At 52.0% G+C, this 13182-nt stretch overlaps 1 protein-coding gene across 3 annotated transcripts in view; it reads right to left on the bottom strand.

Annotated features, from left to right (window-relative positions):
- Nucleotides 1-13182, bottom strand: part of PLEKHA6 (pleckstrin homology domain containing A6) — a 144425-nt gene that overhangs the window by 124228 nt on the left and 7015 nt on the right. Inside the window, exon 1 of one of the 3 annotated variants that reach the window (XM_043533792.1) lies at nucleotides 10948-11091. The exons of the other annotated variants lie outside the window; for them this stretch is intronic. The gene's annotated coding sequence lies outside the window, so the exon portion shown is untranslated. Of the gene's footprint in view, nucleotides 1-10947; nucleotides 11092-13182 lie in introns of those variants that run through there. 3 annotated transcript variants of the gene reach the window in all.

The raw sequence follows: 13182 nt of genomic DNA, 5'->3' as shown, positions 1-13182 counted from the left end.
AAAGCCACAGGGGAGCCAACCCAAAGTGCTGGGGACCTGCCAATTTAAAAGCAGCCGCAGCTGGAGTCGGGCAGGGAGGGCGGAGGATTGGCACCAAGAGGAATCCTGCAGGGGCAGCCCTGAGGAAGCCAGGGCAGGCTACACCCTGGGTACCACCAGCTCAGAAGGAAGCGAGCTGGGAGGCTGGCTCTGCGTGAGAGGGGGAGGAACCAGGCTGTTTAGCAACAAAACAGGGTGTTTGTCGACATGGAGCACCAGTTGCCAGCCTCCCACAAAAGCCGTCTCATTATCCCCTAATTATTGCCTTGGCAGCTCCTGCAATTAATGCCTGCCTGAGTGGCTGCTGTAGGGGGAAATAAAGGGTTAGTGAGACATTACAGTCAATCAGGCTGCTGGAGGGTTGATCAGAGCCCAGACCACCAAACTCCTGTGCTACGGGGCCCTGGGGGCAATGGAGGAGAACCCAGAGGCATGTGGCCCCTACCTGAGATGGCTCAGGCCTAGCAGAGGTAACCGGGAGTCTCTTGGACCGAACCCCACAGAGAGTCACCCACTTCCAGCTTCCCTGATGTCATGGAGACCAAAATGCTCTTCCTCTCTTTGGGGTTTGGGGGGATGCAGTAGAACTTCACCCCCTTGGCTGGGAGGATTCCCACCTGCCAGAAGCTGCCTTTTCCATTGCAAATCAAACAAGGAGGGACAAAAGCTTTGATTTTCCTGCAAATGGGGCACTTTTCACCACTTCACACTCCCCCACCCCGGACCGTCAGGAATGGTTCTGCATAGCTCAGGAGAGAGGAAGACTGGCAGCTCGCAGCAGCAGACTCCGGGAAGTGGGGATTTCATTACATGAGAAGCTTGTGTTGCTTCCAGCAGAGGATCTCAAAACACTTTGCAGACACTGATAAATGGAGTTGCATACATCCCTGTAAGGTGGGTCTTATCCTCAGTGTACCGATGGGGAAACTGAGGCACAGAAGACTTGACAGTGCCAAAAGGGGCCTTAACAAATTGGGGCAGATTAGAATCCACATCTCCTGACTCCCAGTGTCTTAATGGTGACTCGTCAAGGGGATGTGAGAGAGAGCAGAACGCTTCAGTGCCGTTTGCTTCACTCTGATGTATGAAGGTGGCATCTAAAAGGTATTTTCCCCAAAAGTCCTTCCCCCCCCCCCCCCACCACTTAGAAATACCAAGACTCTCAAGTCTCCCTGGTTTAAAATGAAGGTCGCCTTGGATGACCCAGAAATAGGGAGTGGGAAGTCTCTTCCCTTCTTCGGAGGATTAGGGTGTCAAATCTTTATCAAAGAGCTTTTATCTTTGTCGACTTTAAGGCCAGAAGGCACCCTTATGATCTAGTCTGACCTCCTGCATAACAGTGACCAGAGAATCTCCCCCGGTGATTCCCACATCCAGCAGAATTGTCTCCTGACTCTTTGAAAGGTCTTTGGTTTTAACAGAAAAGGAGAAAAATGCCTACAAAGTGTTACACAACCCAAGTACAATTTGCTTCCTCTCTTAAGTAAGTTAGCTTTTGCTGCCTTGTATTCCCAACATCAAAACACTCCTAGGTCTTTACTCTACTGGAGTTTCCCATGAAAAACAGGTTTTGACAAGAGCTGATTTTCTAGTGTAAAACCACGTTCCAAGCATCTCTATGCATCACAAAGGGCTCAAGCTGATTTCCCCCCCACCCTTCTACCTACCAACTGCAGGTCACCTCTAGCCACAAGTATTGTCTTTCCTTCAGCTCACTCCAGAAACTGCTCCACCCTGCACGCTGATGAACCCTGCTCAGCAAGAGACAGACTCATCCCACCGCCACTCTGACTGCAACGCACAGAACCAGGGCTGCATATCAAACAGCTGCAGCCAGAGCCCTGCTGGAAGAGAGGGAGAAGCTTTGGAGGGAGCTGTACCCATGAGCTAGGTTCGCTGTGGCCAAGCAGCAGGAGACGGGAACAGCCCTCTGAAGAGCTGGCTGTGCATGCCGGGGGACGCTGTCTAGCAATCTTCTTCTTCTGCCCAGCCCTGGCTTGTGGGGCAAAAACACCAGGTGCAGGAGCAGAAGTGACTCTGTCTAGTACAGCAGTTCTCAACCAGGGGTCAGAGGCCCCCTGTGGGGCCACGAGCAGGTTTCAGGGGGTCTGCCAAATAGGGCAGGCATTACACTCATTGGGGCCCACCACTGCCCTGAGCCCCGCCACCTGGGGCTGAAGCCAAAGCTTGAGCAGCTTAGCCTTGCAGTGCCCCCCATGGCGTGGGCCCCCGTGCAATTGCCCTGCTTGCTACCCCCGAATGCCAGCCCTGGCTTTTTTATGCAGAAAACCAGTTGTTGTGGCACAGCTGGGCTGTGGAGTTTTTATAGCATGTTGGGGGGGGGGGGGTTTAAAAAAGAAAAAAGTTGAGAACCCCTGGTCTAGTACACTGGTAGTATGATCGACCCCTCCAATAGATGTCGTGTCCTTTTTATTAATTAATTATTATTATTACCACCTTCTCGATTCTAATCCTTTGAGGTGCTCTCCGGTCACATGTTACAGCTTTGCTATGCAGCTGAGGGCTTGCAACTTTCATTAAAACACAACAACCCCCCCCCCCCCACACACACACACACACACCATTTTCCCACCAGGAGCTGCAACTTTAAGAAATACCCTGACTATCGAGAGAGCTGGCAACACTGCAGAGAAAAGGAACCACCAGCCACTGTGATGGCGGGGGGAAGTGACAGGTAAGGGGGAGTGATTTTCCCCCATATGCAAAGCACAAGATATTTATTTGAAATACAGATTATTTTATTTCAGATTAAGGAAAACAAAGTCAAGTGGGAGAGACAGCAAGCGAGCAGCGACTGCCTCTAACATTCCACATCTGGAAGGCAACACAAGAGAGCACTGGGGTGGCCGCAGGTAGAAGAAATTCCTCCCACGCCTAAAAGATACCCTGCACAGAAAGCTTAATGACGCCTCTCCTTTAGTTTCCCAGCTCCCACACAGAACAGGGGCGTTGGTAGGAGAGGAAACAGCAAGGCAAAAATCCTGCAGGGCTACTAAGGGTTAACCAAACCTCACCAACCACCAGGGAGGATTAGGCCGTAATGCACATGTCTGGATGGTGTTTGCTCTGAATTCTATTCCAACTGACATAAGGTCTGGGCTGGAGATTGAGCAGGGCTCTGGGATCGGTCTGGCCACCGCCCAGGAGACAGGAGGCCGTGCAAACACGCACACAACCCTCTCCAAACCACTACCAGGGAAAACAGGAGACGCTGGCACTGAGCAGCACTGCAGGATGCTAGTGGGAGGGAGCCACTGAGCAGTGAGGGGCTCAGCAAGCCAGCTGCTAAGACCGTGCCCGCACGGCCCAGTGCCTTTGCCCTATGCCAGTCGAGGACGGAGGCTAGGCAGCACTGACAATCGCCTGCCATGGGATTTGACAAAGCAGTTCATTGGCAAAGGGCTTGCCATGCACTGACAGCCCATGAAGAAGCCATGGGCCTGGATTTCTCCATCAAGAATGAGGACCCGCTCCACTGGGATGTGGCATGCACCGCCAGGAGATGGCAGCATGCATCCCCAGCAAATGAGCCCCCAGACACAGGCACCTCCAGCACCATCTCCTTAGAACTCAGGCGCCGCCCAACCCTTGCACCCCTCTTCTCTCGTACAAGATCTCTGCCTGGACAATCTCCTCTGGCCGCAACGGCGCCGGCTCCCAGCTCTGTCTCCAGAGGGCATGATTCACAGAACGCCAGGCTCATCCCCTCTCTGGCGCTCCTGCCTCAGAGAATCTCACCGTTAGCCCTTCCTTCTTCCTCCCCAGCTTCTCCAAGGCCAATTACTGCTACCCTCTGGTTTCCATGGGAACTCCACAGGCAAAGCTGGCTCCCCAGCAAGGTCAAAGATTGCCCAGCGTGGATGCCGAAATGCAGCCGCGCGTGCAGCTGCGGGAGGCACAGTCCCATTCCAGAGCTAAAGCCTAAAGCCCAGTGCACCGCCACCCCCACCTCACCTGCCCCCCCGTCCTTTGGGAAGAAAGGGATGCAGGGCCCTACGGAGCCCAAAATTGGCGCTGTATCTTTATCACAGACCTGCTTCCCTTTCTGGACCAGACACACGCGGGCCAAAAAGGAGAGCACCCTCGGGACCTGCTGGGTTGAGCGTTGCAATGGACGGATAAGGCAGGAGGGGCTCATCTGGGGAAGCAGCTGCACATTCGGGTGCACTCGTTAGGTGAGACTTAAAATGGGGCCACGTGTCTCCCTACATACAACACCCGGTGCTTTTAAATGACGCCTCCCACCGACTTCAGGGGATCCATCCCCCACGCAAACAGGTTTGGGCTGAGGTGTCAGAGGGTGGCTACTATATCCCAGCCAGTTCACCCTGCCCGACTCATTAATAAACCCAGCTGGATGGGCCACCCTTCGCACGGACCGCATGATGGTTACCAGACATGCAAGAATTTTAATACCTCTACCCTTCTCACCAGGAGTTCCAGAGTTCATTGGGTTCTGGGAAACCAAGTTTTTTCAACCTTAAGTGCCTACAGTTATACCTCTAACGAAGAGGCCCGATGGCAAAGGTTCTGAGCACCCTATTTCTTCTGAGAACGAGAAGTGTCAGGCCGTTGATTACAGCGTCTAACGCTCGGGCCTGAGTATGAAAGCGTTCAGCCTCTCTGTGCCCCCGTGTTTCCATCTGTAAGACGTGGGTGAGAACACTGGCCTGCTTTCATTCATTACTGACTGTAAAGTACTTTGAGGTCCTCAGACAAAAGGCACCACAGAAGCCTACTGCAGGCAGCTGAGTAGAGTGCGTGAGGGCTTGTCTATAAGGTGAGTTAGCGCACAGCCAGCCAGGGCCTCAGTCCGCAGCACGCCAAGACTTTTACTGCATGGTTGCAGCGTCCACATGGTGAGCTACTGCACAGCAAGCTGGTGCACTACACCCTACACACTGAGTAGACAAGCCCTTGGAAAGATATATATACACTCCCTCTCCCTCCCCCCCCCCACTGCTATCTACTGGAGAAAATCAGAATAGTTGACCTGTGCATCATACACCCCATACTGCAAACACCTAAGGGAGAGTCTCCTTTAGCTCAGGGACCTGTGCTTTTGTAATCAGAGGTTCTAGATTGGCCCTGGGCATGAAGCTCTGAATAGTCATGGTTGTCAGCAGATTGAACACTGTCCAGTTCCCAGGTGCTGCAGATTTGTTGAAAACCATTATTATTGGGTTTTAAGGGCTTCGCAGGCTGCCTCCTGCTGGAATTGCAACTGCTTGACAGCTCCATTCCCCATGTGGCTCATTCTGTCCTAATTTGCCATTTCTCAAGCTGGCAAAAAACACTCTCCAAGACATTCAGAGTGATGGGAGAGTGGGAAGAATAGGACCAGAAGAGCAGCTGCAGCTTCACCTCCAAAGAGGCACTGCTCTCCCCCCTCTGGGCTGTGCACAGCAGCCCAGAAGAGCTGTCCACGCGGGCGCTCTGACAGCAATAAGCCTGGCTGGGGAAACAGGAGGTAATTAATTCAGATGTGTGTGTGTGGATGTGAAGAAGAAGGGGAAAAAAAGCCATCTCCCTCCTCCTGAGGGGCTCGTTCCGCCTTCACTCCAGCCAAGTGCTAGAAAGCCAATATGGTCTTATTAATTCCAGGCTGCAGAGCAACATGCAGTGCCTGATAATGTCCTTGTTCCAAAGGAAACTGTTTCCTCTGGTAAAAATAAATCCCCTGTCCAAGGAGCCCTCCCCCACTCGAGGATACTTTCTAAGGCCACTTCAGCCACTTGTGATGTTTAAGTTTCCTGGGTAGCAGTGCCAGCCGTGCTGCCCTCCATCTCCTCCTGTACCTACAAGTGTGCCTCCCTGGAGACCTCTCAGGCTGGATTTCAGAACACAAGGACCCCTTGTGTGAACAAGGAAACATCCTTCCAGGGAACCTCCCAGGAACAACGCCTGCCTCTTCTCCCCTCTCTGCTGGAGCATTTCAGTGAGGATCTGCCACTCTCGGTTTCACTTCCGACTCCCAGATCTGTGCAGATTATGCAGCCATCACAGCAGCCATCTGGCAAAGGGGTAAGCTGTGCCCAGCATGGACTTGAGGGATAACAGGCTTGGAGTATTCACGATGGGAGGATATCATTAACGTCATTCAGGGATCAGATGAGGCCAGGTCAGGGGTTGCTGGGCACCGTTCCAGGTGAAAGGTACTCAGTCTGTTTTTTATTGGACCAGTGAATTAGTTTATTTACACTGGACTTCAGACCAACAAGGTCCTTACACGTGAACCTAAGACAGCTCCTACAATGCACCTCCCATCTGACCTGCCCATCTCTAGTCCAGCCCTAGAGTATGCCCACCCTCAGCTTCTTTGATGCACCTTAATCTTGCTCTTGATTTATTCCTGAGCCCTCCCACAGCTGTGGATACACCTCATTCCTGACCTGCAAATCCCGCCTCTCCCCCAGTACTGCCCTCACCCCCGCCAGAGCTCTGCCAATGCACCTCAACCCCAGAGCTGCAGCCTCCCCCTGCTATTCCAGTTCTGGGCTTCACCTGAACAGAGAAACAGCCTGTCATGCAGAGTTGTGTGAAGAGCTGTACAATGCCCACTCGGGTTTCTCTAATTCCACCCAGGCATGGGTGTGAATGAGCTGCTGGCATTTTGTCGAGCCCCACTTCAAGGAAGTCTAGACACCACCAGAGTGTCTACACTAAGACTCCCACCACTGTGAGCACAGAAGGAGCCATACTAGTGGGAGAATCCTGCGGGCAGGCAAGGCCTAGGAGCTAGAACGAGACACACACAATTCCTGCTCACTTAGGCCCCTATGAGTCTCTGGAAGAGACAGTGAATGTAACTCTTTCTGCCACTGTGGCATCTTTTAAGGGCACAGCCTTTTGCTTTGCTGACCGAGATGCTCTTTTTATTCATCTGTTTCAAACACCATAACCCACAGCACCTGGAGCGAGCTCTGTGCAGCGGGGATGGGCACACATGCAAAGTTCTTTCAGCTCCCAATTAAAACCTCTCCAACACATCATCAAGGATCTACAACCTATCCTGAAGGACGACCCATCACTCTCACAGATCTTGGGAGACAGGCCAGTCCTTGCTTACAGACAGCCCCCCAACCTGAAGCAAATACTCACCAGCAACCACACAACAGAACCACTCACCCAGGAACCTATCCTTGCAACAAAGCCCGTTGCCAACTGTGTCCCCATATCTATTCAGAGGACACCATCATAGGGCCTAATCACATCAGCCACACTATCAGAGGCTCGTTCACCTGCACATCTACCAATGTGATATATGCCATCATGTGCCAGCAATGCCCCTCTGCCATGTACATTGGCCAAACTGGACAGTCTCCTATGTAAAAGAATAAATGGACACAAATCAGACGTCAAGAATTATAACATTCAAAACCAGCCGGAGAACACTTCAATCTCTCTGGTCACTCGATTACAGACCTAAAAGTGGCAATTCTTCAACAAAAAAACTTCAAAAACAGACTCCAATGAGAAACTGCTGAATTGGAATTAATTTGCAAACCGGATACAATTAACTTAGGCTTGAATAGAGACTGGGCCCTTCCTGCCGGTCATGGCAGCTGCAAGCCACAGCCAGGAAACACAGAGCACTCTTCTCCTGCCCCTCAGGAGGAAATACTCTGTTCCCTCCATTGCCACCTCACCCTGAGCAGGGGGAACATGGCTGTTGGGACCAGCCAGAACATTCCTGCCGCTAACGAGGGTAGGAGAGAAGAAGTGACCTCAGTGATGAGGGGGATGCTTGAATCTCATTACCAGCACAAGACAAATGGAAGACTCGTCACTGAGTGAATTCATGCAGATTTATTCACACCTGGGGCAGAGACATCTTGGGATCGGTCAATGCCCACACCTGAAATGCCACTGTGTAAATGCACAGTATTCCGATTGCCTGTCTGGTCAGGGGAGACGGCATCAGCTCCTAATGCCCCATGCCCCAGAGGGGCCAAGAAAGCAAAGGGTGAACCGAGCCACATAGCTACTTCTGAGAGGCTGCCGTTAAGGAGGGGGATCTCCCTTGGGGCTGGGGGTAGGGATGCCCAGTAGAAAAGAACAGAGCTAGCCCAGAAGAGAAAGAGGAGATTGGAGTGCTGGGTAGAAGAAGCTACTTGGAAAGAGAAGATGTGCCAAGTAGTAGGAAGTTAAGAGGCCTGGCAAAGGCTGCCCCACTCATCTAGTTTTTATTCTGCTGGTCTCGGGTTTGTTTTGTATTAGAGAGGGTAACAATTCACCAGCCCATGCACCAGCATTCACAGGCCCCCTCCACAGAGCATCCCAGACTCCACTATTGCATGGGAGCTTTCCTCCAGTCCTGCCCCAGGTGGGGAAGGGGCTTTGACCCTTCCCGCTCCCATGATGCATCTCTAACCTTCGTTTCACTTGGACTAAACAGAATCACGAAGGGCAACGGGGATGCTCGGGGGATTCAGAGATGGAGAATTTTGCCTCAAGGCCCAGTTGTTGGTCAGTAGGGGGCCTACATGAAGTGAATTTGCTGGGTTCAGTCCAGCTCCGAGCAGATATGACCACAGTGGAGACAAGCCGCCCACCACCCAACAGTCCCATTGTGAGCAAGCTTAGAAGAGGACTGTCTGCGCCATGGGGGGCTGAATTCCCCTTTCACTCATCGAGCAAGTGCCACCAGGCCAGGGATGAGGCACAGCAGCAGGGTGAGGCTCACCTGTACCATGCCTGCTCTGGGGATGGAGAGGCAGGTACTCTCCAGAACGGTCAAGCCAGCTCCTCGCACCAGCATTAAGTTCACAAAGCAAAACTACACCACAATGTAATAGACTTGATGATGCATGCAAAATCAGCCCAGGTGATGAATCAGAACATGTTCCTTGAGGTTTAACAGCAACATACTAAAGCATCACTTGAATGACAGCTCATAACAATCAGTCAGGATTTATTCCTTCAGCCCCTGCATAGTAGAACACCTGCGTACACTGGCTAGTTGAGTGCATTTGGGATCTTTAATAACAAATACACATAAATAAGTATTGACCATGGCTCCTGGCAGAAGAGGAATGTGCTCGTTTTCTGATAGAGACACCAACAATTGGAAGTCCCAGAGACAGGCTGGGGTTTCATTTAAGCATCAGACAACATCTCAGACGACATCGATCGTGGTCTGTTTAGGCTGCAGCCTAAGCAAAAGATCTCTCCAGATCTGAGACTAGACCCAACAATGCACGGCTGTTAGGGAAGATATGGGTTCAGCCTACTACAAACAAATCGTTAGGCACAGAGGCCTTTCTGTATGTCACCAGACTGTACAACGTGGCCATTTTGGACTTCAGAGGGGCAGCAGGCATAGAACCCAGATCCTCCTGTTCCCAAAGCCCAGGCCTCTGTCCGTTGGGCTAAAGGAGAGTCTCCAACCACACTATACTAGCAGGACATGCAGTTGAGTATGTCCAGGTCCATTCAGTAGAGCACAATGACAATATCTATTACATTTATACTTCCCCTTTTTTTACTGAGAGGCCTCTCAAGTACACACATGCAGGAATCACTTCTCCAGCACTGAAATGCAGCCATGGCTGGTGCAGAGCATGACAGTTGTTGCTGGCACAGATGCATCACACAAAAACACAAGGTGATGAAGGATTCTGTATCGAACTGAAACTGCAGGGGAAATTTAGTTTGGCAGAATGTAGCAATCCACACTGGAATTTGGCCAAGACAATGGGTCCCCCCAGCCCCCAATGAAACTTGCCAGGGATCTTTACTGAACATACTGGTCAGGGCTCAGTTTTGCCTGGCACCTTCTCCAGCAACATAGCACCTCTGGGGCATTGGCTACAGGACTGTCTTAGAGGGGAGACTGCCACCAGCACTCCCTCAGGATAGTGCACTGACTCCAGTTAGCCCTTCCAAGCAGCATCCTGCAATGGAAGCACATTGTAGTCTAAGGGTCAGAGAACAGGACCAGGAACTCAAGTTCTAACCTCAGCTCTGCCACGTCACTTCCCCTCTGTGCCTCACTTTCCCCACCTGGAAAATGAAGAGCCCCAAAAACACAACAGATCCCCCCCTTACCTCACAGATGTGGTGTTCCTCCAATCTCACCTGATGCGTTCTCCCTCTCTCACCATATCCCAGGCCCCCCCTCTGAATGTGCTCTGTCCCTTTGAACACTGTTGCCTCGTGCCTACAGACCTTGTTTCCACCAAGAGGACATACACTCAGAATTTGTGCAAAGGCAGGGCCCACCCCTGACTGCTTAGATCCCCTTTCCCTTAAGAAGGGCTCGGGTCCCCAGGACTGGTGGGATGCCAAAAACCAATTGATACAAACTGACAAGCTCATCAGGGTGTCACCGCAACAGGGACGCGAGATCACTACAGCCTCATGGGAGCTTGTCAAAGCCACCTCTACGGATATTTGTCCACTCACACGCTATAAACATACACCCAGGCAGGCACCACAAACGCATACAGAGCAGGGGAGCCTCTTGCTGCCCATGAAGCCGGCCGACACACACTGCCCCCAGGAGCACGCACTGGCTGGCACACTCAGCCCTGGTTGTGGCAGCAAAGCTCAGTAATATTCACGGCACAGCGCAGCAAGACGGCTGTCCACACAGAAACGGGGGAGGGGGGGGGGGGAATGGATGCAATTCAAGTGCAGGCTGCAATAGACCAGGAACCTGGCATCTAGAAGCCTCCTTGCCAGGCGGATTCCCTGCACTGGAGGAGGGGAGCTCTGCGCTTGAAATATTTATCCCTCACCCTGGCTATAATTAGCATCCTCACAGCCTCCATGATCCAGGCACCTGCCAGGGAAGCAGCCCAGGTCGGGCGCCGTGGTGAAAGCGGTTGCCAGCACAAGACTGTGCATGATGTCAGCTCTTTGAGGCATTAAACAAGGACTCACCGTGCTGCCGCTCCGCGTCCCTCCTCGCCGTGTGGCTAGATCCCAAGCCATGGTGACCCTTCCTTGCAACTTCCTCCAGCCAGATCCCCTTCTCCTTCCCTGCAGAGCTCCCTGGGGAATGGAAGCCGCTGTCTCTCTCCCCCCACACCCACTCAGATCCCCCCTCCCTCCCTTGCTAGTCACTCATCTCTGTCTCCAGACAGTCACCGGGCTCAGCTCGGCAAGAAGATGCTGCTGCGGAATCCGGCATCCTTCCCTGGGAGCCGGAGCTGGGCATGCTCCATGCGCTCCCGAGGGTACTTAAAGGTCACGTGATGCCTGAGCTGTCATTTCGAGCAAGAAGTAAGTAGTAGGGGAGCAGGATTAACTCTGTCCTGATCCTAGGAAGAGCAGCGACAGCAGCCCCCCACAGCTGGGTGACCCCTTACAACCTGGCAGGCCACGCAGTTTAATCATTACTGTCACCCGCATGGAAAGGTGGCTAACGTAGGGGATGGGGCCACGCCAGGACCACTGAGCGGTGCCCAATCCTGCAGCCTTGACTCCCACGAGTAACCCCGCCGCTGTCAGGGAGGCAACTCAACAGAGTAAATGCACCAGGATCCACCCCTGTACAGTGGGGCTGGGCGTGGATTTTTTGGCTAACTCTTTGGGGTTTTTTGCTGCAAATAGTTTTGGTTAAAACCAAAACTGTTCATGACACAGCGTCAATTTCTACGAATCTCCCCTCTGGAAGAGAGCTTTGAAATGGTCAGCATGCCCCATGCTGACATTTTTGAACTGGAAAGTTTCAGTTTTTCGAGTCAAAATGACTTTTTCATTTAGAAATTTGAGTCAATGAAGACTTAAAGAGATAAAGAAGAAGAATCATAGAATATCAGGGTTGGAAGGGACTTCAGGAGGTCATCCAGTCCAACCCCCTGCTCAAAGCAGGACCAATCCCCACAACCCATTTCAACCGAAGCGAACTCAACAACCTTTTGGTTGGAAAAATTTGAGTTTCAACTTTTCAGCCCGATTCGGGATGGGAAGCATATGTCAATCTTGAAAACGTTCACAGGAGAGGAAAACGGCTTCCTGCCCCACTCTTCAGTACATCACCCAAGGCATGCAGTGCCACCTCTCACCAGTGCAGGATGGGCATCAGACAGTGTCTTGTTCAACCTAGTTTTATTCATGCCAAGTGACTGGGCACCACTCCTTCCCCTGGGAAACAATTCCCAGCTGGAAAGGTCTCACTACGGGGTGTCTGTACTTAGATTCTTACAGTGGATTTTTCAATAGCACTCAGCCCTGGCTTAACTCAGCTCCCATTAAGTCAGTGGGAGGTTTACCACCTATCTCTGGTACTTATCTGCCCCCCATTGCTGTAGTATCTGGACATATTTAGTGTATTTATCCACACAACACCCCTCTGAGGCAAGGCATGGCTATTATCCCCATTGTACAGATAGGGAACTGAGGCACAGAGAGACTAAGTGACTGTCCCATGGCCACACACGGGGTCTGTGGCAGAGCAGGGAATTAAACCCACATCTCCCAAGTGCTAGGCTAGTGCCCTAACCACTGGGCCATCCTCTTATCAACTCCAATGGCCTAACCCTGCAGACAATGCTGAGTGCTTCTGAAATCCTGAACATATCCATGATCTAACCTGTGTTACTATAACAGCATTATAGAGCCTAGGCTGCAGCTTAGGGTTAAAACGCTGCCGGGGCAAATGTTCGCATGTTGTCCACATTCACTTCCGTCCCAATGCACCCAATTACACCCCCAGCAGCAGCAGGGAACACAATCGGGGGGTTGTTTGAAGACTTAGCTGCCCCCGGGGAAGCAGCTGCCCACAGCCACCTTGGGTTTGACTTGTGGTCGCTGGGAAAGGCTCTCTAAGGAGCACAGCCCTAGAGCATCTGGATGTCCAATTATTGATGCAGCATGGACATCAGCATGAAGGGGAACTGGTAACAGGCTGATAGGAGGGAAGAAAAGCAGTGAGACAGACAGACAGACTCGTCCTTAGCAGCCAGCGGACAGACACTCTACAGCTAACTTTCAGCACAACCCTGAATGGGCACAGGCCTCTTTAGGACACTGATTAACCAGACTGTCTGGCCACAGCTGTTCATTGTTGTCCCGTTTGAGCAATAAGAACCTCACAGTACCTTGCTGAGCAGAAGGGTGAGACACCAAGATCCTGGCGCTCAGGGATCAGAGCCAGAGATTTTCTGAGCAACG

The sequence above is a fragment of the Chelonia mydas genome, chromosome 21 (assembly GCF_015237465.2).
Source record: "Chelonia mydas isolate rCheMyd1 chromosome 21, rCheMyd1.pri.v2, whole genome shotgun sequence".
NCBI classification, from domain to species: Eukaryota; Metazoa; Chordata; order Testudines; family Cheloniidae; genus Chelonia; species Chelonia mydas.
The sequence above is the reverse complement of the archived record's forward strand: the minus strand, read 5'-3'. Positions and strand labels throughout refer to the sequence as shown.